The sequence below is a fragment of the Chenopodium quinoa genome, unplaced genomic scaffold (genome assembly GCF_001683475.1).
Source record: "Chenopodium quinoa cultivar QQ74 unplaced genomic scaffold, ASM168347v1, whole genome shotgun sequence".
Lineage (NCBI taxonomy): Eukaryota > Viridiplantae > Streptophyta > Magnoliopsida > Caryophyllales > Amaranthaceae > Chenopodium > Chenopodium quinoa.
The window spans coordinates 40,969-59,553 of record NW_018745407.1 but is presented as its reverse complement, the minus strand read 5'-3'; the positions used below and the strand labels follow the sequence as shown (position 1 = coordinate 59,553).

The 18,585-nt window shown below is 38.1% G+C and overlaps 1 long non-coding RNA gene across 9 annotated transcripts; it reads left to right on the top strand.

Moving 5' to 3' along the window:
- Positions 1 to 6,522: 6,522 nt before the first annotated feature.
- On the top strand, positions 6,523 to 14,422 carry LOC110713102. 9 transcript variants are annotated; one of them, XR_002509767.1, is made up of 8 exons: positions 6,523 to 7,968; positions 8,554 to 8,613; positions 8,877 to 8,936; positions 9,055 to 9,122; positions 10,054 to 10,318; positions 10,752 to 10,919; positions 11,701 to 11,899; positions 14,059 to 14,422. It is a non-coding gene; the product is annotated as an uncharacterized LOC110713102 (long non-coding RNA). The 9 variants fall into 9 exon arrangements; XR_002509765.1 differs by having other exon boundaries at positions 8,550 to 8,613; XR_002509769.1 differs by lacking the exon at positions 6,523 to 7,968 and having other exon boundaries at positions 8,173 to 8,613; positions 10,054 to 10,133; positions 10,215 to 10,318.
- The last annotated feature ends 4,163 nt before the right edge of the window (positions 14,423 to 18,585 follow it).

The window sequence follows — 18,585 nt, the reverse complement described above, 5'->3', positions numbered from 1 at the left end:
ATGCAAAGTAGTGTGCAATTCCTTGGTCACCCAACCAGCTTTTGAGAATAGGCGTCTCAAATTGGGGACCATTATCAAAAACCATAGACATGGGAACCCCGAACCGAGTGATGACATTTTTCCAAATGAATGAAATTACATCTTTCGTCTTGATTCCCTTTACAGCCTCCGCCTCTACCCATTTAGTGAAGTAGTCGACGGCAACAAGTATGTACCTCCTTCCGCCTGTAGCAGGCGTATATGGACCCAGAATATCCATGCCCCACTTAGAAAACGGTAGTGGGCTATGAATGGTAGTGAGGTCAGTAGCCGGACGGTGAATTAGCTTTCCAAACCTTTGGCACTTGTCACATTTTTTCACCATCTCCATTGCATCTGCTTCTAAAGTAGGCCAAAAGTAGCCCTGCCGCCTTGCCCGTTGAGCAAGCGTCCTACCGCCTATATGGGAAGCACAGTAACCAGAGTGAAGATCGTCTAGTATCTCTCGTCCCTTTTCTGGAGTAACACACTTTAAGAAGGGTTGAAGGTACCCCCTTTTGTGAAGTTCTCCCTTTATTATTTCAAAACTGGTTGCTCGTTTTTTCAGTGCTGTCGCCTGTTGATGATCATCCGGCAGGGTACCGTCTGTCAGATATGCCCTGATTGGATCCATCCAGGTTGAGCTTCTGTCTAGGATTCCAATAGGGTCTTCCTCGATGCTTCTCTTCTCCATTACTTCCCAAAAAACCGTTCGAGGAGTATCAGAGGAGGCGGATGATGCTAACTTTGACAGTGCATCCGCCTGGTTGTTTTCTGATCTCGGCACTTGGATCAGATGGAAATCCTCAAGGGAGCCGACTGCTTGTCGGACCGCCCGTAAATACTTGATCATGGCCGGATGGGTTGCTTCGTATTCGCCATTGTACTGACTCACTATCAATTGTGAATCGGAACAGGCGTCTATTTTTCTTGCCCCTGCCGCCTTGCACATGCGGATTCCGGCTAGTAAAGCTTCATATTCTGCCTCATTGTTTAAGGCCTGAAAACTGAAGCGTAGAGCATACTCGTATCTGTCGCCCTCCGGCGACTGACATATGACGCCTGCTCCACAACCATTTGAAGTAGAGCTTCCGTCCACATATACCTTCCAGACTTGGTCTGGAACTTGAGAGTCAGGGGGACGAGTCATCTCAACAATAAAGTCAGCAAAGGCTTGCCCCTTCACTGCTTTTCTAGGCTCGAAAGTAACTTCGAGGCTCTGAATTTCTATGGCCCATTTGATCATTCGGCCTGACGACTCCATGATGGTCAGTGGCCGCTTGATAGGTTGGTCTGTATACACGACGACTGCATGTGCCAAAAAGTAGGGCTTCAATTTTTTAACAGCCATGAAGAGTGCAAGACCAAATTTCTCCACTAAGGGATACCTCAACTCGGCATTTTTCAGTACGTGACTGACAAAGTAGACCGGGAGCTGACAGCCGTCTCTTTCAGCAAGGAGAACAGCGCTTAACGCATGATCAGAGACGGCCAGGTACATGTAGAGTACTTCTTTGGGCAAAGGGCTGACCAGCCTCGGCAAGGAATGCTAGTGAACTTTCAATTTCTGGAAGGCGGCCTCAGCATCCGGCCGCCATTCAAACCTTGCCTTTTTCTTAATTGCCTGGAAAAAGTATAAGCATTTGTCGCCTGATCGGCTTAGAAATCTTCCCAAGGCCGCCAGACAACCTGTTAACTTCTGAACCTCTCGGATGGTACGAGGCGACTGCATGTCAATGACCGCCTGCACCTTCTCAGGGTTCGCCTCTATTCCTCTCTGATTGATAAGGAATCCGAGAAATTTCCCAGACTCAACTCCAAAGACACATTTCTTGGGATTGAGCATGACATGGTGCCGCCTGAGTGTGGCGAAAGTTTCTCGGAGGTCCGACAGATGATCTTTCTGAAGTTTAGTCTTGACAATCATATCATCAATGTATGCCTCGACGTTTCTCCCAATCTGATCAAAGAACACAGTGTTTATCATTCGTTGGAAGGTAGCCGGGGCATTCTTAAGACCAAACGGCATGACCGTGTAACAGTATAACCCCTGATCAGTGACGAAGGTCGTCTTCTCCTGATCTTTCTTCCATAAAGGAATTTGATGGAAACCAGAGTAGGCGTCCATAAAGCTCATCAAAGCATGGCCAGCTGTTGAGTCGACCAGGTTATCAATTTTAGGCAGAGGGTAACTGTCTTTGGGGCACGCCTTGTTTAAGTCTGTGTAGTCTACACACATTCGCCAGGTGCCATTCGGCTTTTTAACAAGCACCACATTTGCAACCCAGTCTGGGAAGTAACATTGCCGAATGAACCCTGCATCAAGTAATTTTTTAACTTCGGCGGCTGCTGCCTGACTTCTTTCTTCGCCATGGTTCCGCTTCTTCTGCCGTACCGGCTTCTTTTTCGGATCCACGGCCAATTTATGTACCGCCAGATCAGGACTAATGCCTGGCATTTCATGGACTTCGAATGCAAAGATGTCCTTGTATTCTTTCAATAGTTTGTGAAAGTCGTCACCTAGGACTCTCAGAGCAGTCTTCCCAACTTTGACTGTTCGGTCAGGACGTGAGTCGTCTAGGATCAGGTCCGTATGCTCACCAGCTGGCTGAGGGCAGAATTCATCCGACCGCTCCTCTGCCAATGATTGCTATTTTCTGTCTTTTCTTGCGGCCCCTGTCTGGGATGCCTTTCTCTTCTTGCCGCCTGCTTTTTGAACAGGCGCACTCTCCTTGACATTATCAAGGTCTATTTTTCCACCACTCGACCCAGTGGCCATAACAGTGGGCTTGAAATCCGAGAGATAGCACTCTCGGGCCATCCTCTGATCTCCCCTTAGGGACCCGACTGTCCCATTATCCCTCTCAAACCTGAGCAACATAAGAGATGGGATTATAACAGCCTTGGAATTATTCAGGGTTGGTCGTCCCAGAATCATGTTGTAAGCCGAGAGTTCTTCTACTACCAGGAACCGGACTACCATGTGTCGTCCTTCCCCTTTTTCGCCCAGGCGGATGGGTAAATCCACTCGTCCCACTGGGTGGACGACTCCTCCTCCAAACCCTACTAAAGGGTGGGAGGCCGGATGTATGCAATCAGTCTGATATTTTAGTTTCGATAGACATTTGCTACTGATGAGATCTGAGGAGCTTCCGGTATCTATGAGGATTCGACCAACTCTCTGGTTGGCCACTTTACATTCAATAACGATAGGGTCGTCATGCGGCCCTCTTACCCCTCCTAGATCTTCTTCAGTGATGACAATCTCAGGAAATGAATATTTGGAGGGTCGTTCTTGGTGAACGGAATTTACATCTAACCGCCTGATATTGTCTTTGTTGCCCCTAATAGTGGGGCCGCCTCCTGAGAAGCCGCCTGCAATGGTGTAGACGACTGCATCATCTGTATCGGAGCTGTCGGCCTGTTGATTCTTTTTGGTCGACTGCTTTTTTGAGGAAGTGTTCCTCGTAGATTTCTTGACATAAGTGTCAAGATCACCTTGTTCAGCCAGGCGGTCCAGATACCGCATGAGACTGATGCATTCATTGGTGTGATGACCAACATCTTCATGATAAGCACATAATTTATCTTGGTTCCGGTTGTTTGCAGAACCCTTCATGGGGACCGGCTTCTCAATTGAGATCCGTCCCTTGATTTCCTTTAGGATAAACTGGATATCCTTGTTAAACGCATACTTTGGGGAGTATGGTTTGAATTCTTTTTTCTTTTTCTGGGCCGGCTGTTTAGAGGAATCAGCCGCCCAGACCTCTTTTCTTTTCTCGTCTTTGTTTGACGACTGTTTCTGTCGTCCTTCTCTTTTGTCGAACCTTTTCCCGTCCGACTGTTTTCCCGTACTACAAAGATCAGTCGCCTGTATATAGGCTTCCGCTTCAATCAAGGCCTCTTGAAGAGTCGCCACCCTCTTTCGGACCAAATCAAATTTGAAGGTCGACCCGTCTTTGAGACCTCTGAAAAAGTCAGTATAGGCTACTTCATCCGGTAACCCTTGAATCTGTATTCTCATCAGGTTAAACCGCCTGATGTAAGAACGAAGCCCCTCCTTCTCGCCCTGCTGAATTGTTCCTAAATCTAGGGTCGTCTTCTTCGCAGGGATGTTCATGGCGAAGTTGGAGGTGAATAAGTAAGCAAGCGTCCTGAAATTATTTACACAACCAGTCGGCAGGTTGCCGAACCATTGTTGTGCGATTCCTTTGAGAGTCGCTGGGAAACACTTGCACCAGGTGGGATCATCCAACCCTTGAAGGTACATCAGGTTGGTGAATGCCATCAGATGGTCTTCTGGGTTAGTAGTGCCGTCATAGGCGCCTACTAATACATTTTTCACTTTGGTCGGCTGAGCGGCTTTAGTAATTTCCTTGGAGAAGGCCGACGGCTGTTCACCAAGTCTAAGCAACCGTAGCTGCCAGTCCATAGGTTGGACATTTTTTGCTGCATGTCCACCAAACGGAGGTGGCTGTAAGAAATACTGTTGTTGCGGTACAAACGGTAAGTTTGGTACCGCCTGGTCGCTATGATAGCCGGACTGACGGGAGGTGCCGCCTGACTGACTCTCATGATACGACTGAGTATGCCTCATCGAGGTATTTCGCAGACTGTCTTGGAAGTTTGAAGTAGAGGCCGACTCTGACAATCGGTCACTCTTCTTCTACTCTAGCAGTAGCCGAGCGTCTGTGTATGTTTTTCTCGACCCGTCCGCCTGAATATGATGAACAGGTTTCCTAGTTCCTGGAGTAGGAAAACGGTATTTTGTGAAATCAAGGGCAGTCGGCTCCCGCTTCCTAGATTTAGGATGAGGAGTCGCCTCTCGCCCTTGAACTGGCTTCCTCTTCTGTGAAGTGGAGGGTTTCTTAGCCGACTGCTCCTTGTCTAGAGCAGGCGGCTTCTGTTTGATCAACTCTTGAATTTCTCCCTTGAAGTCCCTCATGAAGGTCATGAGTTCGTTCCTTGTGATGGGAGCAGACCCATCAGTCGGCTGCTGCCGAACAGGCAGTGCGCCTGCTGGCTCACTTCCAGTTTGAAGATGTTCCCGTTCTCTCCTTTCGGTCTGACGGGTACGTCGGGCCCTTAGGGTCCCGTCTGAAGCTGTGTGAGCTTCAACTTCAAATTCATTCTCAGTGTCGTGGTCCGACTGAACTTGAGGGTCGTCTAGGGGACGCCTCTCTTCAGGAGTCGGTACAAACGTGGATGCCATCTCAGAAGTACTCTTCCCACAGACGACGCCAAATGTTTCGGGGTTTTCTGATGTCCTGCGGGAGAGTTACAATTCCGAGACTGGAACCGGACGCCTGTACCTGCAAAACAACGGAGACTCCTGGTGGTGGGAGCTCCGCCTCCAACGGTCAAGTTAGTACTTGTTTGAGGAGTAATTAATGCGGAAATTAAAGTGATTGGGTCTCTCTAGGTGAGAGTGTTTAATTGCTTAATCCCCTTTAATGAGGATTAATTAAGTATTTATAGTCTTTGAGAAGCGTGCCAATCCTAGGTTTAGGTTAACCTTGGGCTGATTGGGCTTCCCTCGGAAGTTGGGCCTGGGTGGCCGGTTTCTCCATTAGGCATGGAGTATGCCACGTGTCATGACATAATAGGTCTAAGGTGGACAAATAAGCGGGTGCCACGTGGCAAGCCCTGACAGTTCCAACTGGGGGACACTTGGCAGGACCTGATTGGCCCACGTGGCGCATTCCGATTGGTGGGAGCAAAATCCCCTAATCAACCTTGATTAGTAACAATCAACACATTTAACTCACTCTCGCACAATTAAGCATGTTAACTATCCTACTAAACTAATTCACTCTCGTGCAACTAGCCTAGCAAAGGTATGGAAGAAATTAGGGCTCTCAACCAACTCACTCTCGCAAAATCGATTGAAAGCACAATTAATAACATAGAATCAATCAGCTAGAAAGATTCTAATCCATAAAGCATCATCCATACACAATAATAAAGAAATAATTCTATACTAATCACAATCAATCATTCAATTTATTAACATAACCTTCATCCATTTCCCTATAATAAAATCTAAGCTAACATAATGAAGAAAGACATGGAAAACAAGGTAAAATAAGAATAAAAACAAGAGTAAACATATAAACTAATTAATCTACTCAAATCAATAAACAAAAAGCAAAAACTAAGAATTAAGCAAGAAATAAAGATGAGACAAAGTTAGAAAATGCTCATTGAATAGATGAGAAGAAGTTCCACAAAGTTGCTTCTTCAACCTCTCAAAAACTCCATGGAAATCCAAGTTTTCTCTCTCTACACTACTCCTAAACTAACCCTAAGAGAGAGAAAATAAAGGCTAAACTAAAACTAATCTATCTAAAATAAAATGTTGATTGATAGTTCCTTTGAAAATAGCCCCAAAGGGTATTTATAATACAAGTTAAATAAAAAAATAAAATAAAAGAAAGAAACTAAAAAGAAATAAAACTAAATAAAACAAATAAAATAACTAAACTAAAAACCAATAAAAACAAAACTAACAATAAAATAAAATAAAAGAAAATGAAAAGAAAAAAGAAAACCCCAAAATCCCCACCCAAACCCACGATTTCCACCGGACCTCCATTAATCTTCTCTTTCGAATTTGGCTGCTCCAAACTTTCATCACCACCAAAAAAAATCATCATAATCACCACCGTAAATCAACATCATCATCATCTATCGTGGCCGTCCAATTTTCATTAAAAATCACGTGAAAAGCTCGTGATTGACCCACAATTGCGCGCCCGCACAGAGGCCGCACAGCAAGTCGCGCAAAGCTACTGCCTCGACTATGATTTTGGATTCCAATTGTGCGCTTTCTGACAGGCTGCGCGGCCGCGGTGGAGGCTTGAGATGGTGAGTTTGGGTGTTGTGAGTTGCGCGGCTATTAGGTGAGTAATTTGGTGGTGATTTAGGTGGTTGATTGTGGGTGAAGGGCTGGTGGTTTAATTGGTGTTGCGGGGGTCGAATTAAAGGTGGTAATTGCTGGCGGTTTGGTGGCGAAATGGGAGGTGACGGTGGAACAGAGGGTGTGAAATGGTGATTAATTGGTTGTTGTGGGTAATTGATTGGGTTGCTGGTGGTGTGAGGATGTGGTGGCTGATGGTGTTGTGTTTGTTGTTGTAGCTGTTGGAGGATGGTGGTTTGGGTGGTTGATTGGTGGCTGACGGAGGTTGTTCTTGATTGGAGTGGAGTGCTGGTGCGGTTGTGGTGGGCTGATAGGTGGTGTTGGTTGTGATTTTGGTGGCGAAATGGGAGGTGAGGCTGGGTTGTTGTGAGGGGGCAAAGGGTTGGTTGTTGCGGTTTTGGTGGGTGATGATGGTGGTGATTGCTGGCGGTTTTGGTGTTGTTGGGCTGATTGGAGTTGCGTGGTGGAGCAGGGGCTGTTGTTGTTGCGGTTCGTTGGCTGGTAATGGGGTTGAATTGGGTGTGGATTGGTGGTGGTTGATTGATGGTGTTTTGTTGGTGACCGATGCTGTTGTGGTGGATAAATTATTGTAAAATAAGCCGGAAAGCGACTCAATAAACACCCTAAAAGTGACACAAAAGTCACTTATCAGGCTTTACTCTAGTTAATTCGCTGATGTGGGTTTCTGACTTCTAGGGGCCTTGCTCCAATTTCACGCAACGTTAATGATGTCACTTATCAGGCTTTACTCTAGTTAATTCGCTGATGTGGGTTTCTGACTTCTAGGGGCCTTGCTCCAATTTCACGCAACGTTAATGATTGGCCTTGGAGGAATTAGAGTTTTGACTGGGAAACAAACTCCTTTTCCTTTAAAAGGATGGAGTTAGTTACGGATGAGTAGTTTTGAGTTTTAGCTTTTTAGTTACTTAAATTTTAGTCACTTAAATTTTAGTCTTAGTTTTAATTATAGTTTTTTTTTTTTCCGTAACTTGCTTTAGTTAGACGTTTAATTTGCATGCTGAGGATTTTAGGTTAGTAATTTTATTCGCTTCGTCAATTTTGTTCCTTTCTTAGACTTCGTTTTAGTTTAGCTTGGGATTTCAATTTACTTGCTTTCTTGTTTTGTTATTATTAAAATTAATTTGCTTATCGTTATTTTCTTAATTTTGTATTTCATATTATTGTTTTTATTATGCTTAATTTAATTGTTTTGTTTAGTTTAGTTTTAATTATGTGTGAGTAGTTTTCTTGCTAGGGTTTTTGATGCATTGATGTTTGATTATTATGTTTTACCTTGGAATATTATTTATTCGTGACCCTATGCCCTATGTCTTTTATTCATTGTTTCTCCTCTTACTTTTATTCTTTTCCACTTATACTCTTAGTAGTTTAATTTCCCTTCGATAATAATAATTTGTTACTCTATAATCTAGATTATATTAATTAATTTGGAATAAAAAGACTCGTTTCCCTTTGGATTCGACCCTACTTCCCTATCTATTTTACTTAGTGGTTTAGGAATTACTTTTGATTAGGTGATACGACTTTAGCCTGTGATCTATTATTTGCAGTGTGAAGTAGTTTCCTCTTATTTCTCTGTTTTCTCTCTAAGATAGGCGGAAGGAGGAAGATGGAGCAAGGTTTGGTCGATTCGAGTTTCAGGTGAATAAACTAAGGTATTATTGGATGTACGACCTGGTTTTTTGTATTTAATTTCTAGAATTTTTTTCCTGTTGTTGATGTCTGTGTTTTGTGGAATTGATGGAATTTCACTTTGATTTATTGAGAAACATGATCAGTTGAAGTTATGCAATTTTTTTTTGTGAAATTCGAATGAATTTTAGTAAATTGGTAAGTGATTAGCGAGAGTTTTGAGTGGTTATATTACACATTAATGATATACTTTGTTGTTAAGAATTTCGGGTAATGCTTAAATTAGGGTTTCCTACAGCACACGCGCCGGAGGAGAGGATCGGAAAAGAATACAGCAGCTTCTGAGGTAAGATTTTTCTTTTTCATCAAATACCAATTTTAGGGTTCATCATTAAATTTATTGTCAATTTTGGGTTCTTCTAAGTTTGATTATTTCTGATTTTATTTTATGTGGGATTTTGTAGGAAAACCATATGTTCAAGGTTGAATTAGAGAAGATTTTCTTGATTGAGTTGTCAATGTATGTGCCAAGGTGAGTTCATTCGAATTTAATTTAATGTTATATTATTTGCTTTTGTCTTGTAAATATATGATCTTAAAGTGTTCGATGAATTGCTTGAATGAACATAGATTGTGGGTGGTAAAACTTTTAATCTGAAAATACATTGATCGGATGTCAATTGAATCTAATTGCGGATAAATTATGTGCCTTTTGTATGTCTGTCAAGCGTTAAATTTATTTGGAGTGTTACACCTGTACAATGGGTCTTATGAACGACAAATTGTACACCTTGATAATGGGTCCTATAATGGCTACAAAGCATGATCACATCCCTTCATCTACTCCCACATAACTAATGGGATTAGTTGGTTTGAATTCAGTAGTTATTATATTGCTTTTCTATGCTCATACCGATGTCATCTCCATGCCTGACATATTTTATGTAATTCTTTGCTCATTATGAATGTGGGAGTAATATAATCTAATTTAAGTGGGTTATCTAGCGGCTTTAGATAGGTTTTCACTATTGGCTGATCTTATAGTTCTTAATATTACCTCTAATCACAAGCTAATGTAGTATAGATCTTTGGATTATTCATGCAATTTAACACTATAAAACTAACAATGGTATTTTAGTTTATAGTGGGTTTTTTCTGCCAAAAGTGTAATAAACCCACATAATTATTAAGATATCTGTTGGTAACATAACAGATTTTCCTTAGTTTTTAAAATTTTTAGATTCTAATATGCTGAATTCTTGTTTAAAGTAAAGTTCTCTATTTCTATGCTTGGTTTCTTAAGCTTTTGCCAAGTTTTCATTATGAACAAAGAAAGGACCTTGCTAGGTTCATCTTATGGAGTTTACAATAGCATTTCAGTGTTGGTATTGTAATAGTGTTAGTTAGTCCATGATCTACACTAATTTTTTGCTAATAAAAGACCTTTACACTTCTAATTACAGGTGCTATCAACAAATATGATGGTTTAGAGACATTTACAACATTTTCAATCCTTAATCTTAGTCTAACGCGGCACAATCAGGTCATTGACACTTCATTGTAGCCCCTTTTCTTCTTGGTTAAGTTAAATGTGTGAGTTTAACAGGAACACAAATGTAAGCAGTATGTCTTGGATACAACACTACGACAAATTTAAGTAGGAGGATGCTTACATAGAAGGTGGTGACAGTTCCAGCTGAATTGCTAGAGGGCAGCTTGAGTCCCAAGGTAATAGATACATACATGTAACTGACATTTGACCTTATTCCAGTTCCTGATAAAGAAGCAGACAGTTTTGTGGTATTAGGCGGTTTCAACTTTCAGGCCTTTAGCAAGTAATTTTCATGCAGTATTAAGATTGTGACGAAGAGATATTCGTGCTGCCCTTAATAAGGGCTGACAACTATGCAACAATCTGTTTCTAAAACTAGGACAATAGTTTTAGATTGTCAAGTTGTCTACTAATATTATCTTTTGTTCACCATAAAATTTCTGATATATAGATTTTCAAAAACCTATCTATCTGATATCTTGTGATTGAATGAAATGCATCCTAAACTACACAATTTATTTTACTGAACTGGTTTGCTTGCTAATCATACATATGCTGCATGAGATATCATAGAACAATATCCATTAATGAAAGCAGAATTTGCTGCAGGTACATACCTCCTTCTTCTGTCAACACTAGATCAACACTGTCTGGACCTGTATATTTGCCACGGGTTTCACCCAAGTAGAAATTGGTACAGTCTGATAATGTGGCACGAACCGAGCATGCTTGAAGAGCAATTGCAGAGGCAAAGAAAGCTATGAGAATTGCTTTCAGGTTTCCCATCTCTCTTTTTTCTTTCTTTTTTTTTATTTATTTTTTTATTTTTTATGCCTTGAGAGTTGTTATTGTGGGATGCTTCTTCCATTGGTATGACATTATTTATATAGCTTCTTGCAATGCCGTCTTATTGAATGAATACCATGTATACAAAATAACAAAAATATAAGTTATAATTTTCTTTGAAATGGTCCTGATCCGCATCTCATTGTCTCTACTATTTTGTTGTTCTGTTGGCCTCTCTATTTCATTTGACTGATCTTGACAATTGATGGGTTTCATGTAGAAAGAGTATGAAACTATGAATTTTTGATTATGTGAGCAGAAATTGGAAAGCTAATGCTCCTCTAATCTCCACTATTAGTCCTTCTAACAATCAGGTAAAAATGAAATTTGAAACTTGCTTGTATTTTGAATTAAGTGTTGATTGGGTGTTAATTATAAAATTTGCTTTTATTTTGAGTAATAGGAAAGAGTTGTAGTGGGAATTTATATGTGCATATGTCTTGGTCATATTCACCTATGTAGGAATAAGATTTCGAACTTCATAAGATTGTGTTGTGAAGGATGCTCTTATTTCTTTGATTAACTCTTGGTTTTAGGTAATAGTATAATTATCAAAAATTCCATGACTTTAGATGAAGGAATAATAATGGCTAATCTAGGAAATCTGTAGAAGTACCCGTTCTGTGGGAAATTCAGCTATTACAGTTGATAAATAGATAAATGATTTTTTTAGTATATGCCTATATCTTTATTGCATGTTATTATTGGTCAGGATGAAGCTTCTGAAGAGACTGGAGAGGCTCCAATCTACTGGAAGAAAACAGCACCTTGCTATCTATGGATACGCAGTTAGGTTTTTCCAATACAATTGCTCTTTAATGCCTTTTTTCGAAGTTGAGGATTCAAGAACTCTGGATGTAGCATATGATATGGACCTAATAAGAGTTTCCTGGCAGGTTCAGGTAACTGAGGTATGTTTGGATTTTCATTGCTATGTTGATTCATACATCATTTTGGTGATGTTGGGAAAGACGTACGACTATCTGTTTCTATCCATGGGTTTCTTTGCTTAAATAGATGATCTGTCAACATGTTGGTTTCTATTTTGGAAAATTTATACCCTTTTAGATTTAAGGTTCTGGGATTTTTGGGGGAAAATAACAAAAAAAATTTGTTTTCCTAGCTGAAATTTTATAGTATTTAGAATTTGATGATTGTTCCTTTTAATAAATAAAATGAAAGCAGAAATTTTTTATTTTGGATTTAATTTCTGTAATTTATATGTTCATTATGTCTGATTGTATAGTAACAGAACAAGATAGAGCCCATAAAGGAAAAGGAAGTGAGAAAACAAGGGCCTAGAAAGATAAATGGATAGATTGATGGACATCAAGTAGAAATAGGTCTTCTAAAATTCATGATCCATAAAAAGACGAGTAACACCAGGAGATAGGGTTCGTAGAGGAAAAGGAATTAAGAAGGGAGAAGGAGAAGGGGGAGGCGTAGCAAAATTTGCAAAATCATAAAAGTCAAATGAGAACTCTGTGGAAAATTTTCTTTGTTAAAACATACCTCTAATTACATAAATTTTTTGATGAAAATTCATAAAAGACGCGTGGATTGAAAAGAGAAGAGTTTAAATGAAATATTTGTGTAGATAGATATGAGTTAATTTTTGTGAATGGGGGAGGAAAGAAAAGTGGTACACTAATGGAGGGAGCAAGTAGGAAGAGACTTACTAAAAATTACAAATTTATTAAATATGAGTGAGGTAAAATTTATAGAGAGTGAAAATTGAGGGCTTGGAATTGAAAGATTAATAGATAAATTGACGGATAGAAAGTAGGAAGAGGCCTTTCAATATTCACAATTTGTACAAATGAGTAACAAAAGGTGATATAGCCCATATATGAAAAAGAAGTGAGGAGGGAGGAGAGGGAAGAGAAAAAAGAAAGTGATACACTAAGGGAAGGAAAAGATTCCAAAAACCGTAAAATATGAGTATAGAAAGGGAGTGAGAAATGAGGGCATGGAATGATTAGTAAATAAATTGTTGTATACCAAGTAGGAAGAGGCCTTCTAAAATTCACAATGCGTAAAAATGAGTAACACAAGGAGATACATCCCATAGAGGAAAAGGAAGTGAGAAAACAAGGGCTTGGAAAGATTAATAGATAGATTAATGGACATCAAGTAGAAAAAGGCCTTCTAAAATTCACGATCTATAAAAAAAACGAGTAGCGCATGGAGGTAGAGCCTATAGGGGAAAAGGATATGAGAAGGGAGGATGTGGGGTGTGGAAGGAGTAGAAAGTAGTGTAATACTTTCTAAATTTGCAAAATCAATTGAGAAATCAACTCATTGGATGATTTTGGGGGGAGAGGAAAAGTAAAATGGTACGCTGAGGGAGGGAGCAAGTAGGTAGAGACTTACTAAAAATTACAAAAATCATAAAATAAAAGTGAGGTAAAATAGAAAAGGAGTGAGAAAATGAGGGCTTAGAAAGATTAATATACTATGTATAAATTGATGGAAAGCAAGTAAGAAGAGACCTATTATTCACAGTTTGTAAAAATGTGTATCAAAAAGAAAAGAGGTCATAGAGGAAAAGGAAGTGAGGAGGGTGAAAGGGGGAAGAGAAAGTAATATGATAATAAAATTTGCAAAACCATAAAAGTCTATTTAGATGGAAATAGGAAAAGGAAGCCAGGGGAAATTAGACCTGATCATCAATTCTGCAGAAATCACGAAAGAATTTTTTGTCGAAGCTAGGCCTAAAATATAGGCTAGAGGTTATGGATGCTGGTCGTGGCGTTGGTAGAGTTGATTTCTTCGTGGCAGAGAATTTCAACATATTCTCATTGGCATTGATATGAGATCTCTCCACCAATATGATCTCTATAATTGTTGCACATGTAGTTGGATACAATAGTGCATTTGAGTTTAAGGTTGCTGATTGTAAAATAATTACTTACCTAGACTATACTTTTGATGTGATCTAGAGCCGTGATACCATTCTTTATATTCTGGTATTGTATGTTCATGCTTTCCGGTATTTTTTTTTCCCATAAATCCTCAGTAACAACTTAATTTTAGCGTTATAACGGTGCTACTCTGTTTTACATTTCAGGATAAAGCTAGCTATTCACATAGTTTTATAAATAATTGAAACCCGATGGGAGAGTTTTAATCATTGGTTATTGCAAGAATGCTGGTATACATACACCCATCACGTCAACGCCTGAATTTGTTACATATATTAAGCAGACTGGACATGAACTATATGATGTGTAGGCAAGTGTCTAGGTTTTATTCTCAGTTCCCCATCTTCGAAATTAGAATTTCTTACTATTAGCATATATACTGATGATGTATTCATTCGTTCCAAATACTTACGAGATGCAGTCGAGAAAGAAATAGAAAGATTTGTTGCAAACTTTGGAGTTTGTTCATTTTGTTGAGAAATCAGTAAAGAACTAATCGTTGTCGATGTCTCTGATTTGTTTTTACAAGTATTCTCAGTTATAATTTATGAATCATGTATGCATCATGTGTAATTTGAAAATTATTATCATACACATTAGTTTTTTCTAAAAACAAAAGGGAGAAGACAATGGTTGAAACTTGTACACCAAATAATAGAACCAATCAATTGTAGTCTTTAACACTACTAAATTGTCTCTTCAATTCTCACTACCAAATTGTTCATATAGTCTGTTTGTATTGTTGCTTGTTAAAGAAGCTATATATACATGAGAAAGATTGTATCAATTTTTAATTTAAAAAGCTAAATTCTCTGACATTAGTAAAGAAGATGTTACATTGTAAATCTATAACTAAATAGTATAGTAATAAATTTTAATTTTTTAAAAAAGAAATTAGTAATTAAATAAATTCGAACATCATTTTAAATATGTAATTAGTAAAATTTAAAGTAGTAATTAATTTACATTTAATATAATTTATCCCAATATTTTTAAAACAAAAGAAAAAAAATTGTATGGGTATCATCAATACAACATTGTTTTGAAGGCTTTAAACAAAGATATTAGTTTCCATTTTTACTTTTATAGCTTTTAAAATCATGTAAATCATACCGGCAACAAAAAAAAACGATAGCTTTTTGCTTAACAACTATCATATTGTGCCAATATTGTAAAGTTTTTTGATGAAAATAATATTCTAATGAGAATTCTCCATAGTCTAATCCAATATTTTCTATATAATTTTGCTATAGAATTTCTATTATTTTCTCTCTCATTTTTTTTTTTTTTTTTTTTTTTGTGACAACAAATTTTTTATTATCAATTCTATATAATTATATAGAAATTACAATTTCTTTTATTTTCTATATGGATAATTTCTATATTAATCCAATATTTTCTATAATCCAATACAAAATACTCATATTTATATAAATAAATCACTTGCATAGTTAAACCTAGACATTTGAATTTCATACTTCCAAATACACAAGCACAATTTAATGTTACCCTTACGAATTTAAGAAATTGATGAAAAAAATCACCAATTGTACAAAAACTAACACAAATAATACAACAAAACAAAAAACACGCAGAACTATCGCGCGCGCAGCGCGCGAGAGGGCGACTAGTTTATAGAATCGAAATAAAACTCGATGGACAACATTTTTTACGGATTTTGTTTTTATCACATCTTTTGATCCAAAAGTCCAAATAAGTTATATAATATGTCGTTGGAAAGATCGTGAAGTCTACTTTCCAACCCAATTAGAGTCAGATTAAAATGTTTAGTAGATAAAAAGGTATGACAGAAATAGTGGAAGGGTGTCAGTTTTGGATAGAGTTTCACATTCCATTCTTATCTTTTTCGTTATAGCTCGGAATTAATATTATAATATATAATTGGAAAGATAATTTCAAGATCTATCCAACCATATAAAATTTGGATAAATATTATAAGGAACGAAAATAATATCTGACTGTCTTTGAACATCTTTAAATTCGAATAGAATTAGGATTAAAAAAATAGGAAAGTTTTTATAAAAGGAAAGTTTTATTCTATTTCAAATTCTTTGATTTCATCTTTTCAAAAAGGATAATTAAGATCTTTTAGAAAATTATAGAAGTTTCTAAAAAATTCGAATTAGTTTAGGAATAGGATTAGACCTTTGGACCCTCCACATGATCATTGGGCCGTAGGTAAAATCCGGTTTGGGCCTAGTTTAGTATTTTGGCCATAACTTCCTCATTATTCATCGGAATTGGGCTTATAATATATCACTAGAAAGGTCTTTTCAAGCCCCAATCAACTACATTATTATTAGACCCATATCATTGACCAAACTAAAATGGCTTGCACGTTTTTCATAAATAGGGTAAGAAAAGAAATATTTTCAAAAACAGAAAGAAGAGATATTTTAATAAAAACATCCTCATGACTAGACTTTCACACTTTCGCTTTGTTCGATAATCAAATGACATGAAAGGTATTAATCATTGGGTTTGATTTTTTGGAGACACAAATGGGTGTCTACAGAAGCCCCCACTTTAATTGAGTTTGTAGAATAGCAAGTTTCGAAAACAAAAGTCAAAGTAGCGATAGGGACGGAGTATGATTCAGAACGTTCTGCGATCCTAAATCATTCTTGTAACGCCGATACCTACAAACTAGAGTTATTAAAACAAATAAGAGAGTTAAGAAACGCGTATCTTGCACCGTCGAGCACACGTCTCTGGAGGTAACCGATTTGTTGCATTTGCCGTTGTGACAACCTTCCACAAGCTTGGGAATGCTATCGAATATAAATTTTCTTGAAATCACTTCTAGTTGTTGGTGACAACCCTCCACAAGCTAGGGAACGTCGTCGATCAATGCTGCTATATCTCGAGCCTTTTTCTTGAATCACAGTGACAACCTTCTCAATCATAGCAAAATTCGTCGAAGACCGCCTCATCACGAACCACTCTTCTCAAATCTTGGTGACAACCTCCACAATCTTAGCTAATGCTGTCGAAGACCGCCCATCTCGTGCTATCTTCTTAAATCTTTAGTGACAACCTCCACAATCTTAGCGAATTGATGAGTGGCATTTATACCACGATTAAGGTTCATTTTGATGGTCATTTTCCCACATTTGCGGCTTGTTTGCATCCTTTTCTTTGCACTTAATTCCCTTTTCCTTTATGCATCTTCTTTCCTAGATTTTGCCCCTTTTTCCTACTCTTTACTTTGATTTCCATGCTTATGCTTTGTAGGAACCATCGGGGTTTTCAAGAGGAGGAAGCTAAGCTCAAGGAAAGCTGAAGGAAGCAAGATTTAAAAGAGGTTCGGCCGAACCTCTTGAAGGTGTGGCCGAACCAGGGTGTGGCCAAACCTGCTCAGTGGTCCGGCCGAACGTCGAGGCAGAGACAAGAAGCAATTTGGCAATTTTGCAGGAGTGGTCGAACCTCAGAAGTTCGACCAGACCAGGATCAGGGATAAGTAATGTAAAAAATGGGCTACATAGAAGTCATATAGGCCCTATTTGGGCCATGTTGAGTAAAATGCGTTGTTAAACTTATTGAAATGCTATATTGATGTGATTTCTAGCCTTAGACACCTAATATTACCCAACAATGACATGTTATGAGAAACAAAAAGGTCATTTCACAAGAAAGGTAGAAAATGGGCTGAATAGAAGTCATATGGGCCATATTAGGGCCATTTTGTGTTAATATGCTCTTTTGATGTGATTTCTTTCCTAATACACCTATAACTAGATAATATTGACATGTTATGAGATAAATAAAGTTTAATAAGAAATGTAGGAAATGGGAAAAGTAAAGTCATATAGGCCTTATTCGGGCCATTTTGAGTAAAAAGCTTCATAAACCTTAATAAAATGCTCTCCTATACAATTTTAGGGCTCACACACATACAACTACCCAACATTGACATGTTATGAGAAAGAAATAGTTCATTTGATAAGTAATGTGGAAAATGGGCTACATAGAAGTCATATAGGTAATATTTGATAAAATACATATTGTTTTGCCTAATTAATTAATTTTAACATAATGTTTTTGTATTTCATGTTTTGCAAGGTCCAAAAGGATGGTCCGTTGACAATCAAGGAGCTTAATGAAGTTCGTGACATGTTGGCGTCTTTTATCACCTTCAACATGTAAATGGCATTGTAATTGTAAATTATTTATGTTAACTTTTGAACTATATAACTTATTATTCATTATATATTTACTTACTATTATTTGTATATGTAAGGAATTTTTTTTTGTATTGCGTTTGGGAATATTTATATCTGTATATATAATTGAATTCTTGTTTTTAATATTATTTTTGTATCTTATTGTAATAATTAATAATATTATTATTAGTTATTATAATAATAATATTATTAATTATTATATTTAATATAATTGCTGGAATTACAGGTTATTATTATTGCACGAAAATTGGAAAAAAAAAAACCAAAAAAAAATATTTGGTGAATAGGCACCGGTTAGCCACCAACCGGTGCCTAAAATAGCTACCACAAAAAAGAATGGCGGGAGAGCAGTTAAAGGCACCGGTTAACTGGTGCCTAATGGGGCATATGGCACCGGTTAACCGGTGCCTATTTGACCCTATGGCACCGGTTTTGAACCGGTGCTAAAAATTGGGTTTTTGGCACCCC